We start from the raw sequence: 10,975 nt of genomic DNA, 5'->3' as shown, positions 1-10,975 counted from the left end.
TAAGTTCAAATATTTTATATTTCCGCTTACTGTAACAGTTGACTGTCGGTACTCCATAGTATCCCTTGTTACAGTAGCATTTGTTGTCCTCTTCATTGCAATAGGCATTAGCACAACAAAGTCCTCCACATGGTTCTGAAATGAAATAACCGATGTCGCACATGTTAAAATTTTTGTTTTTCTTTTCTTTTTTTGGACTATTTCACATACAAATGTCTTTTAAATATGATTATAACATATCCGCCATCACACATATCACAGATAAAGTAATGAAAACCATATCATCCGTTTTAGGAGGGTCCTTTGTTAAATATATATATTTTTTTTTTCCATTTATATTTTAATAACATTATAGACCAAAAGCGTTTAAAGACACCCCACCGCCGACAGCATTAACAGTACTCATCATTTGAACAAAATAGATGTTTATTCGTGAACATATGTGTATAGTTCACCCAAAAATATACATGAAATAATTATTTTGCATTTGGTGCATGCACAATCAGTATTTCATTCCATATAGGAAATAGTGTCATGTTGTATTTTCGGGACGCAATTAATTATTCTTAATATTTTCATCTTTAAGTTAAAGATGCTCCACCATCGCTGACAAATGGTATTTTTTCACTATAAAAACAGGAGCAGACGATTAATATTTTACTTCAGTTACAAAATTTAATTTCTTTACACTTTTATCTTCATTGAAAAGGTCGAGCTTCTAATTTTACTTCAAGCTAAAAATATGAAAAAGTATTTATTGCATCCGAAAAAAAACCCGTGGCACTATATCCTATATGGAATGCAGTACTGATTACGCATGCACCAAAGGCGAAATAAATTATTTTATATTATTTTTATTTATTGGTTTTAATAAGGCATATATATACACGATAAGATACCAATAATTGATCAAATGATGAATATCATTTATGCTCTGTCGGCGGGGAGCATCTTTAAATAAAAACCTCAAACTTTTCAATGATGGTAATGGTGTAAATAGAGTAACTTTTATTATTGAAGAAAAACACTGAAGCATTTGCTCCCGGTTTTTTTTATAGCAAACAAAATACATTTGAATTACAATATTATCTTTATAAGAAAAGCCGACTTACTTCCACACCCGCCGTGATAAGGATCGAGAACGTATCCATCATCACAGACACAAGTTTGTTTCGGGATGTCACAGTGGGAATAAGGTCCGCAAGGCTTTCCACAGGGTTCTGGGAAATACATAAAGGGCCAATGAGCAGGAGAGAAACTAAACTTCATATCATATCTAGTCAAGCAAATTTAAAAGGCAAATTCTATTCTTAATTTTCATTTATGTTATCAAGTAAAATTACAATTAAAAATAAGATAATAATATGCTACATTAACAAGGTCAATAACCTTTTATCCTGTGTTATTATTACTCGGTTTGTATACCTACCGTCGTCATCTGTGATTGTAATAGTAGCTTCAAGCGGACCACCTACTGCCAGGACTCCTCCACCAACAACTGACACTAGTTTTACTACAAACTTTTCAGTCTGCTCATAGATCTGTTAAAAGATTATGTATACATCATCTCAAATTGAAAACCATTCAGCCAACAACAAAACGTTGATGCAACGAATACTACACACATAATTCAACTCATCAAAATAATAGTCAGACAGTCGGTATATCAAAATTGTGTAGAAGAATCGCTTTACCTTGTTTCCTATGATGTTGAACGTGATGTATTTGGTAGTCGCTCCGCTTTCGAATACAACTACCCCTTTTTCAGGAGAGTAATCGGATCCAAATTGAGCAGTAATATCTTTAGTCACGAACCCAACAGCTATCTTGCCCAAACTGACACCGACCCTCACTACCTCCACTTGTAATTGACCAACATTTTCTGATACAACGTAGGACGTTTTCACGAGTTTCACAATGCTTGGTTCTGAAATAGAACACGAAATTTGTCATGTGATTATTGGTATCAATTAGTAAGTTAATTAATTCACGTAATACGTACAAATGTGCAGTAAAACATCCATTAAAGCATTATGTTAGATATATAACTATTTAATTTGCAAAGTTTTTCTTTTTCGTACCATGCAATACGAAAAAGTGTTCGATGTTTTAAATACGCGGACCTCCATACAATGACTTCACCTCATTCTAAATGATGCGGCCCCCCCCCCCCCGAATTCTGAATAATAAACATATTGAGGAGATTGTTTACTTACTGTAACACTTGACAGATCCGTCTCCCACGAGCCCCTTGTCACATACACATTTATTGGTCTCTTTCTCACAGAAGGCGCCGTCAACACATTTTCCATAGCATGGGACTATAATCGTGAAAATATGAAGATTCAAAGTGATATAAACTTATATAAACTCATTTATTTTGCTTGTGTTTTCTTTGAAATCAGTACCACATTCCATATAGGCATATATCTTGTTTCCGGGATGGAATTAATTATTTTACATACTTTTAAACTGAAGTGAAATAAGAAACTTTTTAATAAAGTTACTGGTAATTGTGTAATGTAAGTAGATTTTGTTACTGAAAAAATACTATCTCGTCTGTTCCTTTAATGAATACAACTGCCCATTCTTAGGCGGTGTAGTATCTTTAATACAAAATAAGCCGACTAGAGGCAATATATATGCTAAGTTTTATTGCAAACAGAAAAAAAATAAGAAAAAATGTTTTGTTGACAGGTTTTACTTACGGTAACAGCCTTTATAAGGATCACCGATGAATTCCTTTTTGCAGTAACATTTAAAAATCTTAAGGTCACAATAGGTATTGCGTCCACATTTATCCCAGCATGGCTCTGAATAGAAGAATGTTATTGTCGGCAATGGCATAGGTTTTAGGGAAATGTTTGGAAATCAACTGCAACAGACCTTCGATTGTTCATAAATGTTTAATAAGAATTCATTGTTGTCATTACCTAGAAACAAATATACAATGCGTCTTTTATTTATGATATGTTAATCATTGTTTCATACGTATATTTACGTTTGCTGATTGGAATTAGTCAGTTAAGTCTGCCTTATGATGGAACTATTTTAACAGGACAAATCATGAATGATGATACTACTACTCTTAGTGATAGTTACAATCCTCTTCTTACCAACACATGGATGAGTACTATCGCCGTGGTAGTCAGGTTTACACACACATCGTCCGCTTATATATACAGAGTTTTCACAACATTTCTTTTCTGGTGCAACGTAGCCCGGTGCTGGCGCAGGCGCAGCGTAGTCCCCAGATGTTGAAGGAGCTGCGTAATCCGCGGATGGTTGAGGAGCTGCGTAGTCGCCACCTTAAGGTAATATAAATCCCAGTAAAGTAAACTAGGTATAAATAATTTCTTTCTAAATAAAATGTAAACAGAACATGACATAGCGTTTAAATGAATGTTCGATATTGATTAATCTTATTTTACACCGCTGTTAGACCTTTGAACTTTATTTGATTTGGTCTATATTTACGTCCTATTAATAGCCAGGGTCATTTAGGGACGGCGCCTGTAGATATGATATCAAAAAACCTGTTTATTTATTGACGCTTTCTGGTCTGTATCTGGTGGGTGAAGGTAATTTCCTCATGGCTGCTGCTTTCTCATTTCTTTATTATTATACTTTTTGAAAAACAAAATTACTATCTATAATCTCATTAATAATATATCATATATTGTCATGACTTATGAAACATATACTTTCAATTGCTTTCAAATACTCTTTCGTGTCATTTGTATATAAACATTTTGTTACCAGGGAGAGATCTTACATAGGCACTGCCTGTTGTTCGATCCTATTTAAACTTGTTTGAAATAAAATTTTGTTGAAATTGACGCTTTGCTATTTTCACTGTTGAAATAGATGCATACTTTTTCTGTTAATTATTCCGTTTTTCATTCAATAGATTTCAAAGGATTAGCAGATACCATTTTTCAATCTGAATCTAAATTAAACACGAGCCCTAATTACTCTGTATATAGTCTTTTTTTAGCAACCACCAAGCAAAGTCTATGTCCCACATACTATTTTAGAGATTCATTGGAAATACATGTTATTCTAATAGTATTGATACATGTGCAATATACATGAGGTATACCAATTGCTGAAATTCAAGAAAAATGGCATAATAACAAACAGTATACTTACTTGATATTGTGATGGCGGAAAACGCGCATATGATGAAGGTGATCCGCATGTTTGGTAGTTGGTGCAGCATCTCGACCAAAGATTCAATGCAACGCAAATGTCCGTATGTCATCGTCCTTTTATACAAAAATTTTCTCCAGTAATTGTCTATTGTAACATATGGTTAAAGATTACACTCCCCTTCGTGGTTGATACATATTATGTGCATGGGTCATTTTAATAAACAGCATGTTAAAACCCCTAATCGTCTCAATTTTGTACCGAAAACAAACAATATCGTAGATGTACTCAGTACGATGAGACAGGTGTTGGGCGTATTTCGCAAAGTTAGCAGAATCGCCCGCATTTGAACCCAACGCATATCATGTGTATTCACAGGTATATATTGATTGATTTCATATCGTCTTAATAAAATTTAATGTCGTCTGAAGAAAAACCTCACAAAATAATCAACTCTTGGACATAACGATTCATGAAATATTAATTAGTGATCCAGAATGAAATAAAATAATATATAATGTCAATTCGTTTGGATGTATGACCTTACTCACTATCATATATCATTTTAAACATAGCAAGTACTGGGACGTCTCAACACTTTACCAGAGGTGGAGCATACATTATATTATAATCATTTCGGTGATGCAAGGAGACCACTCGTGAACTATTATTTCATTTTTATGGATAGTATTATCGATTATAGTGTCTCTGGTGGTTCTATCGAAGGATAACGTTGAGTAGGTCTTTGATATTTGCATTGGACCATGAATCGACCTTAATATCTACAGTCTTTATTATTTTATAACTCAATATGTACCAGATTAATGTTTATAATGGTGTATTTTTGTGATGTTATCAAATTGAAATTTAATGATATCAATCTGCGTCCGGCAGGCTTTTGAAAAAGCCATGTTGGAAGGTCTTCAAGCTAATGTATCAATAGAAATACGAATATTTAATTCCGTATACCGTATACGCATATATCTGTAATTTTCTTTGTACGAAATTACAAATTGTTTCAATTCAGTATTGATAAAACTTCAAAGTGGAAATCAGATTGATTTTATTCGTTTGAATAGTATAACAGCACATTCTGACTCAATTCGTAACACGGCAGGATAGTAATCGTATTTGTTACGCGTCGTCGAGTTCCAATCGCAGACTACGTCATGTACGTGTGACGAACAGAACATTTATGTAACTTTGCGATCACTTGGGTTGTATTTTGATCACTCAACAAAACAACAACACATGAATCCACGGATATTCGTGGTAACTTTATATCGCATATTCAAGCCTAATTACATTCATTGTATCGGCATTTTGAAAGCAGTATCATAGACACCCTATGAATATCGAATCGTGTGTTGATATTTTAGTTTTCCCAAAGGAGTGGTGAACGTTTCTGTTTGCTCCGTTTCTTATCCTTCTTCTGCTTTTTCCGCCGCGACTTTGTCTGACCATTTTCTCGAAAATTATTAATCGGATCGTCATGAAATTTCGCGTGGATTTTCTGGTTACCTGCAGATGTGTCGACCGGTTTCATTTTTTCCGATCAGCATCCAAGATGGCCGATCAGCCTTTTTATTGTTCAAAATTGAACTGCTGATAGATATTTAACTACTGGTCTGATTTGCTTGGAATCAGTTTCATTATATAATTTTAATCAGATTCAAAATTTTTAAAATAAAAGACTATAATTATGCAAAAATAAATACATTAATAAATAAATATAAAAATTCTACCTTGCATTCAGCAGGGATCCTTTTTAGATTGGCTTTTATTTTTGTTGTGTTATAAATGATATTGTTTCAAGTATTACAATACTTTATCAAATGAATGATCCTAAGATAATCTTCACCACAGTTGCAATTTTGTAAATAAAAGACAAATTTTTGTCAACATGTAGATTGAATCATATTTTAAATGTATAATTATGAAAAAATACATACATATTTTTGTGACCGATTCAAATTGCGATCCCGGATCTTCTGGAGTTCCTCAGGGAGCGGTTTGAGGTCCTATGACATTGTTTCCATTGATATGACATTATTGCATATAATAAATTATATATAAAATGAATTCTGAGATGGTCCTGACCACAGCTACCATTAAAAAAATAAAATAAATTTAAAAAAAAACTCTTTTCCAATTTCACTGACTTTAACTAAAAATTGCCTCAGCTACCATCTTAGTTGGTCTGATTATCTTTATTTTTATATTTAATTTCTGGACATGTAAAGTCGGATCCCAATGAAACTTTGAGAGTTTTTGTAACGGTAGTGGTATTTAATGACAGAGGCAAATACCGAGGTCTCAAGCACAACTGACACAAAGACACTACAAACTGACCAACACACATTTACCACCAAAACTAACTAGCTGACGAACAGGACATGGTACAGCATATCCTTATTTTTGTTTTTATTATTTTTCTTGCTTTTATTCAGAACATAATATTAAGTCCTAAAATATCTATTCGAAAAGATCGCAAGCCTCACATATTGCGATCTAGGCCAATCGATCGTACGTAACAAAAACTTCACAACCATTTCGGCCTGAATGCTAGTGATAAAACATTATTAGATTCCTCACAAACAAATTATTAAATTCACTGATAAACATAAAGTGCACAAAATGATGCACGTTTTTCACCACATACCATATCACAATTCAATGTAGGCAGAGCTAGCTTTGTGACATCAGAATGTAAGGAGCGATCTGATCGTCTAATGGGAATGATGCAATTTCTTTCAAATTACGATTTTCGATCAATTTTAAGGGAAAATGATACATGCAACTTAAATACTTTTAGAATGAGGATAGAACGTAATTTTTCTTAAATCTGATGCATCATTTTGTCGTTTTAAAACGCAACTTCTTATCGTAATTTGATCTGGATTGATCAAAGAATTTATGACCATACATCGTGAGTTATGCTTTGGTTTTTACAACTTATTTTGAAGTTTTTCATATGCAATACACAATCCTTTTCCTTATAACCATTCACACTGCAACCATACGCATCTTCCTCTAGATTTTCAATCTTACATTCACAGAATAATATCTTCATCTTTAAAATTTAAAACATCCTTACATATCATTACCGGTATCACTTCATCAAACCATATACATCATTCGAATTCATTCACTCAGCACTCGCTATATTTTGTAACATTCTACATTACATTCTCCAAAAAATATGTGCGATAGTCTCCCTTTTAGTGTAACACATCATACACAAAAGGGAGGTAACCGGTTGTTAGTGACATGAAAAGGAATTTTTGTAAATAACAGACCAATGCTCTCATCCATATCATCAAATATCCTGTTTCCCAGATGATGAGAAGTTATTTTTCATGAATCTATTATAAAAATCTCTTCAATCTCGTAAGCTCAAAAAGGGTACGTAATTTAGATTATTGGTACGAATGGGGTGGCAAAGTTATTTATACCTAGCTTTACATATGTAGTTATCTTGTGATCCATGATATTGCAGAAAAAATGTTGGTGTCCCGTATTTCTGTGAGACCTCATTTAGAGAAAAGAAGAAACCTGTGAAAGTACCTTCAGTATACCACTCTCTATAAAAATTGTTTTCCTCCGACACATATCCTTTATTATACTGTACCAAAGTGGTGATTTCAAGATAGACCTAATATTTCCCATCTTTCCTGATTCAAATTATATACATACCAAGCTAAAAACACTTAATTATTTTATATATCTAAGATAAGAGATTATCATCTGCGTATTCTAGTATGTAAGCATTATGTCTTAATGTATTAGCTAAAATTCCTGCCTTTAGTATGGACAAATATGGAGCGATCGGGTCGCCTTGACGACACCCTATCTTAATATGAATAGAAGATGGTATAAACATATTATGCAAAGGTTTCACTCAAGACAAAACAAATCCCGTGATACTGAGTCGAAAGCCTTTTAGAACTACAATGTATATCATTAACATCCCAGAGATATATTTTACTTTGCATATTGCATTATATCATATACTAGCCTGTACTAACCAACCAGACAGAGAGCTTGTTTGATACAATTTTGACATTGGAAATGTGTGCACATTCAGGATCGTTCCCTGGTCAGCGCCATAATACACGTGCTTTTATGTCCGTTACCGACCGCCACAGTCATTTTATACAAGAGCTGTATTTATATAATTACCACACAAAAGTTAAACGTTTATGTATTATCCTTATCACTGAATCTAACATCTATTCGAAACACATATACATATGTCATATATGCAACAGACCGCACACATGGGATGCCGTCTTTACAAGATCCTGGCTGTTAGTTGGACGTTAATAAATCAAACAAACAAGTTATTGATTGTTGTCTTTGGCGGTATGCTTCAGTGATATAAGTGGGGAAGATAAAAATTCCTCTATTTTTAACTTTGTGACCGTGTTCTATTGTATCCCCACCTTAATATCAATATTGAGATGTTCTAGATTATGTTATGTTTCATAATCTTTTAACATAATTTTATGTATATGAATTATGTGTCAATTTGTTTGCATAATATTTGTTATATTACTTTGATATAGGTTTTATATAATTTTTATACATGTAATAAATATGTCACCTTACGGAGGCCATTTTTAATTTATTCAACTCTTTATTTTTTGTATTTGGAGTGTGCATAATGAACTATAAAACAGACAAGTTCCACTATACAAAAAACACAACACAAATATACCGCAGTCTCCCACAAAACGGACGCACGTCATACATGCAATCCTTTTATTATCTGAATCTTTTCTGTTAAATCACGATCATGATGGTACTTAGCTTTACTCTCTTTTTCAAGTTTTATTGGGTGCGAACCAGTATTTGCCTGTGTTAGGGGCTTTTGGCAATAATTGGCTATGGACTTTCGTAGTCCCAGACACAGGCAGAATCACTGGATTATGTACCCATTAAAACTGAGAAAACTTCAAAAAAGTTTTGTGGCTTACTTGTCTGTTATATTACATAAATAATTACTATCTTACTACTATAATATTATTCAGTCTATTGATAAATTATCTCCCTTGTACAATTATATTATATATAAAAATATAAATATGAAATTTATTCCCAAACTTATATATTCTTTTGTATCATACTAAATTTGTTTAATTAAGATGTTGTTTAATCAACTTAATACATGTATATACTTTAATTTGATTATAGTTTCTGGCTAGGAAAGGGCTTATATAGCTTATATATCTCCCGTGTTTTGGGAGACTGCGGTATGTTGTGTTATCTTATAGTGGAACCTTGGCCAGTTTTATAGTGCTATATCACTGAAGCATGCCGCCGAAGAACAACAAGCAACACACGCACCCGGTCACATTAATTGGTTCGTTGGAAAAATTAAATGTTTGCTGTTACAGGTCCTTTGTCCATGAACAAATTTTATCAAAAGTAATTGTTATATGGAGAAACATTAATGCCAACCCCTACGACACGTTTAAAACATTTAAAAGGCCACAGACGTCTGTGCTATAAACACTTAAAGTTGACCAATAGTGGTATATGACAAGGTTCCTTTTTATTTCAAAACTGCTATATTTTTAAGACAGAAAGTCGAACTTTCGAGCGCTATTATCGGCCATGTCAATTATCAACAAATGTGATTCATCTACTTCCAGTTTGAGTGAACAGGACCTTTATATGTCTACTGGCAACACTTACTTACATCGTAATAGCTATTCTGACCCCGCCAGACGTTGTGAAGGCATTCCTATTGTAATTTCTTTTCGAAAAGTTCTTAAGGCGGAACTTGCCTATTAAACTGTGTGATTTTTGAACATTATGGACCGGATACAAAGTGTACTTTCTCTCGGGCAACCGAGTTTGTGGTTGAATTGTAATTAAAAGACAGCATTCATACTTAGTGTATTCTCGAACATAACAAGCATGGTCATGCGGTTGTGAAGATGTTCAACAAAACTATCAAAGGATGTGTAACCACTGTAACTAATCCCTTCTTGTAAAGACGGCAGGTATACTGCGCGATACTCAGATTAAGACACAAAAGCTTTTTAATAACCAAACCAAAATTCAACTTTGTCAAGATCCGATTTCTGTCAATATTTATAAAACCTGTTTTTTCTAGCACGAGTTAAGAGTTAACCTTAAGTCCAAAGATGACAATCACTTTCGACTTCCTACCTGGGCACCAGTGTAACATAGTGTATTATTTTAGATCTGTTTTATAACTTACTGCTCCAGGATCGAACTTGGTACTTTAGCTAACTAGCCTGACGCTCAACCTATCAAGCTAAAGGGCATATTGTGTATTCAGCAGGGTTACACAGTTACCTGAAGTATCGTGTTTGCATTAACACGTATGATGCAAATATGTAATGTTGGTACTGTTAACTTATTTTCCATATTTATATTTTAAATGATGTTTCATTGACGTTCTATTTGTATACACTGCTTCGATAAAACATTAACCTGATAGATCTCTAGCCAGTGTTTTACAAGTTTTTTTCCGAATAATCTCAATTCAATTATTAAAAATAAAAGCAAATTATTATATAGATTTTATTGGTGAAGGTAACATTTGTAAATTTCGCTGCTATAAAAAAGGAAAATTATCAAAATAAAACATTTTTATATTGAAATTGAAATCTTATGAAATGACTATCAGGAGAAATTTGAACATCGAAAGGTTTGAACGAATAAAGTGTTCATAATATTGATTTTGATTTTTAAAAAGAAAATATGATTGGGCAAATTGATAGAAAATTGATTATACACATGAACAAAAACTCTTAGTTTAATTGGTACCATATCTGTTAGTAGTGTA

Source organism: Argopecten irradians, chromosome 2 (genome assembly GCF_041381155.1).
Source record: "Argopecten irradians isolate NY chromosome 2, Ai_NY, whole genome shotgun sequence".
In the NCBI taxonomy this organism is placed as follows: domain Eukaryota; kingdom Metazoa; phylum Mollusca; class Bivalvia; order Pectinida; family Pectinidae; genus Argopecten; species Argopecten irradians.
The sequence above is the reverse complement of the archived record's forward strand: the minus strand, read 5'-3'. Positions refer to the sequence as shown.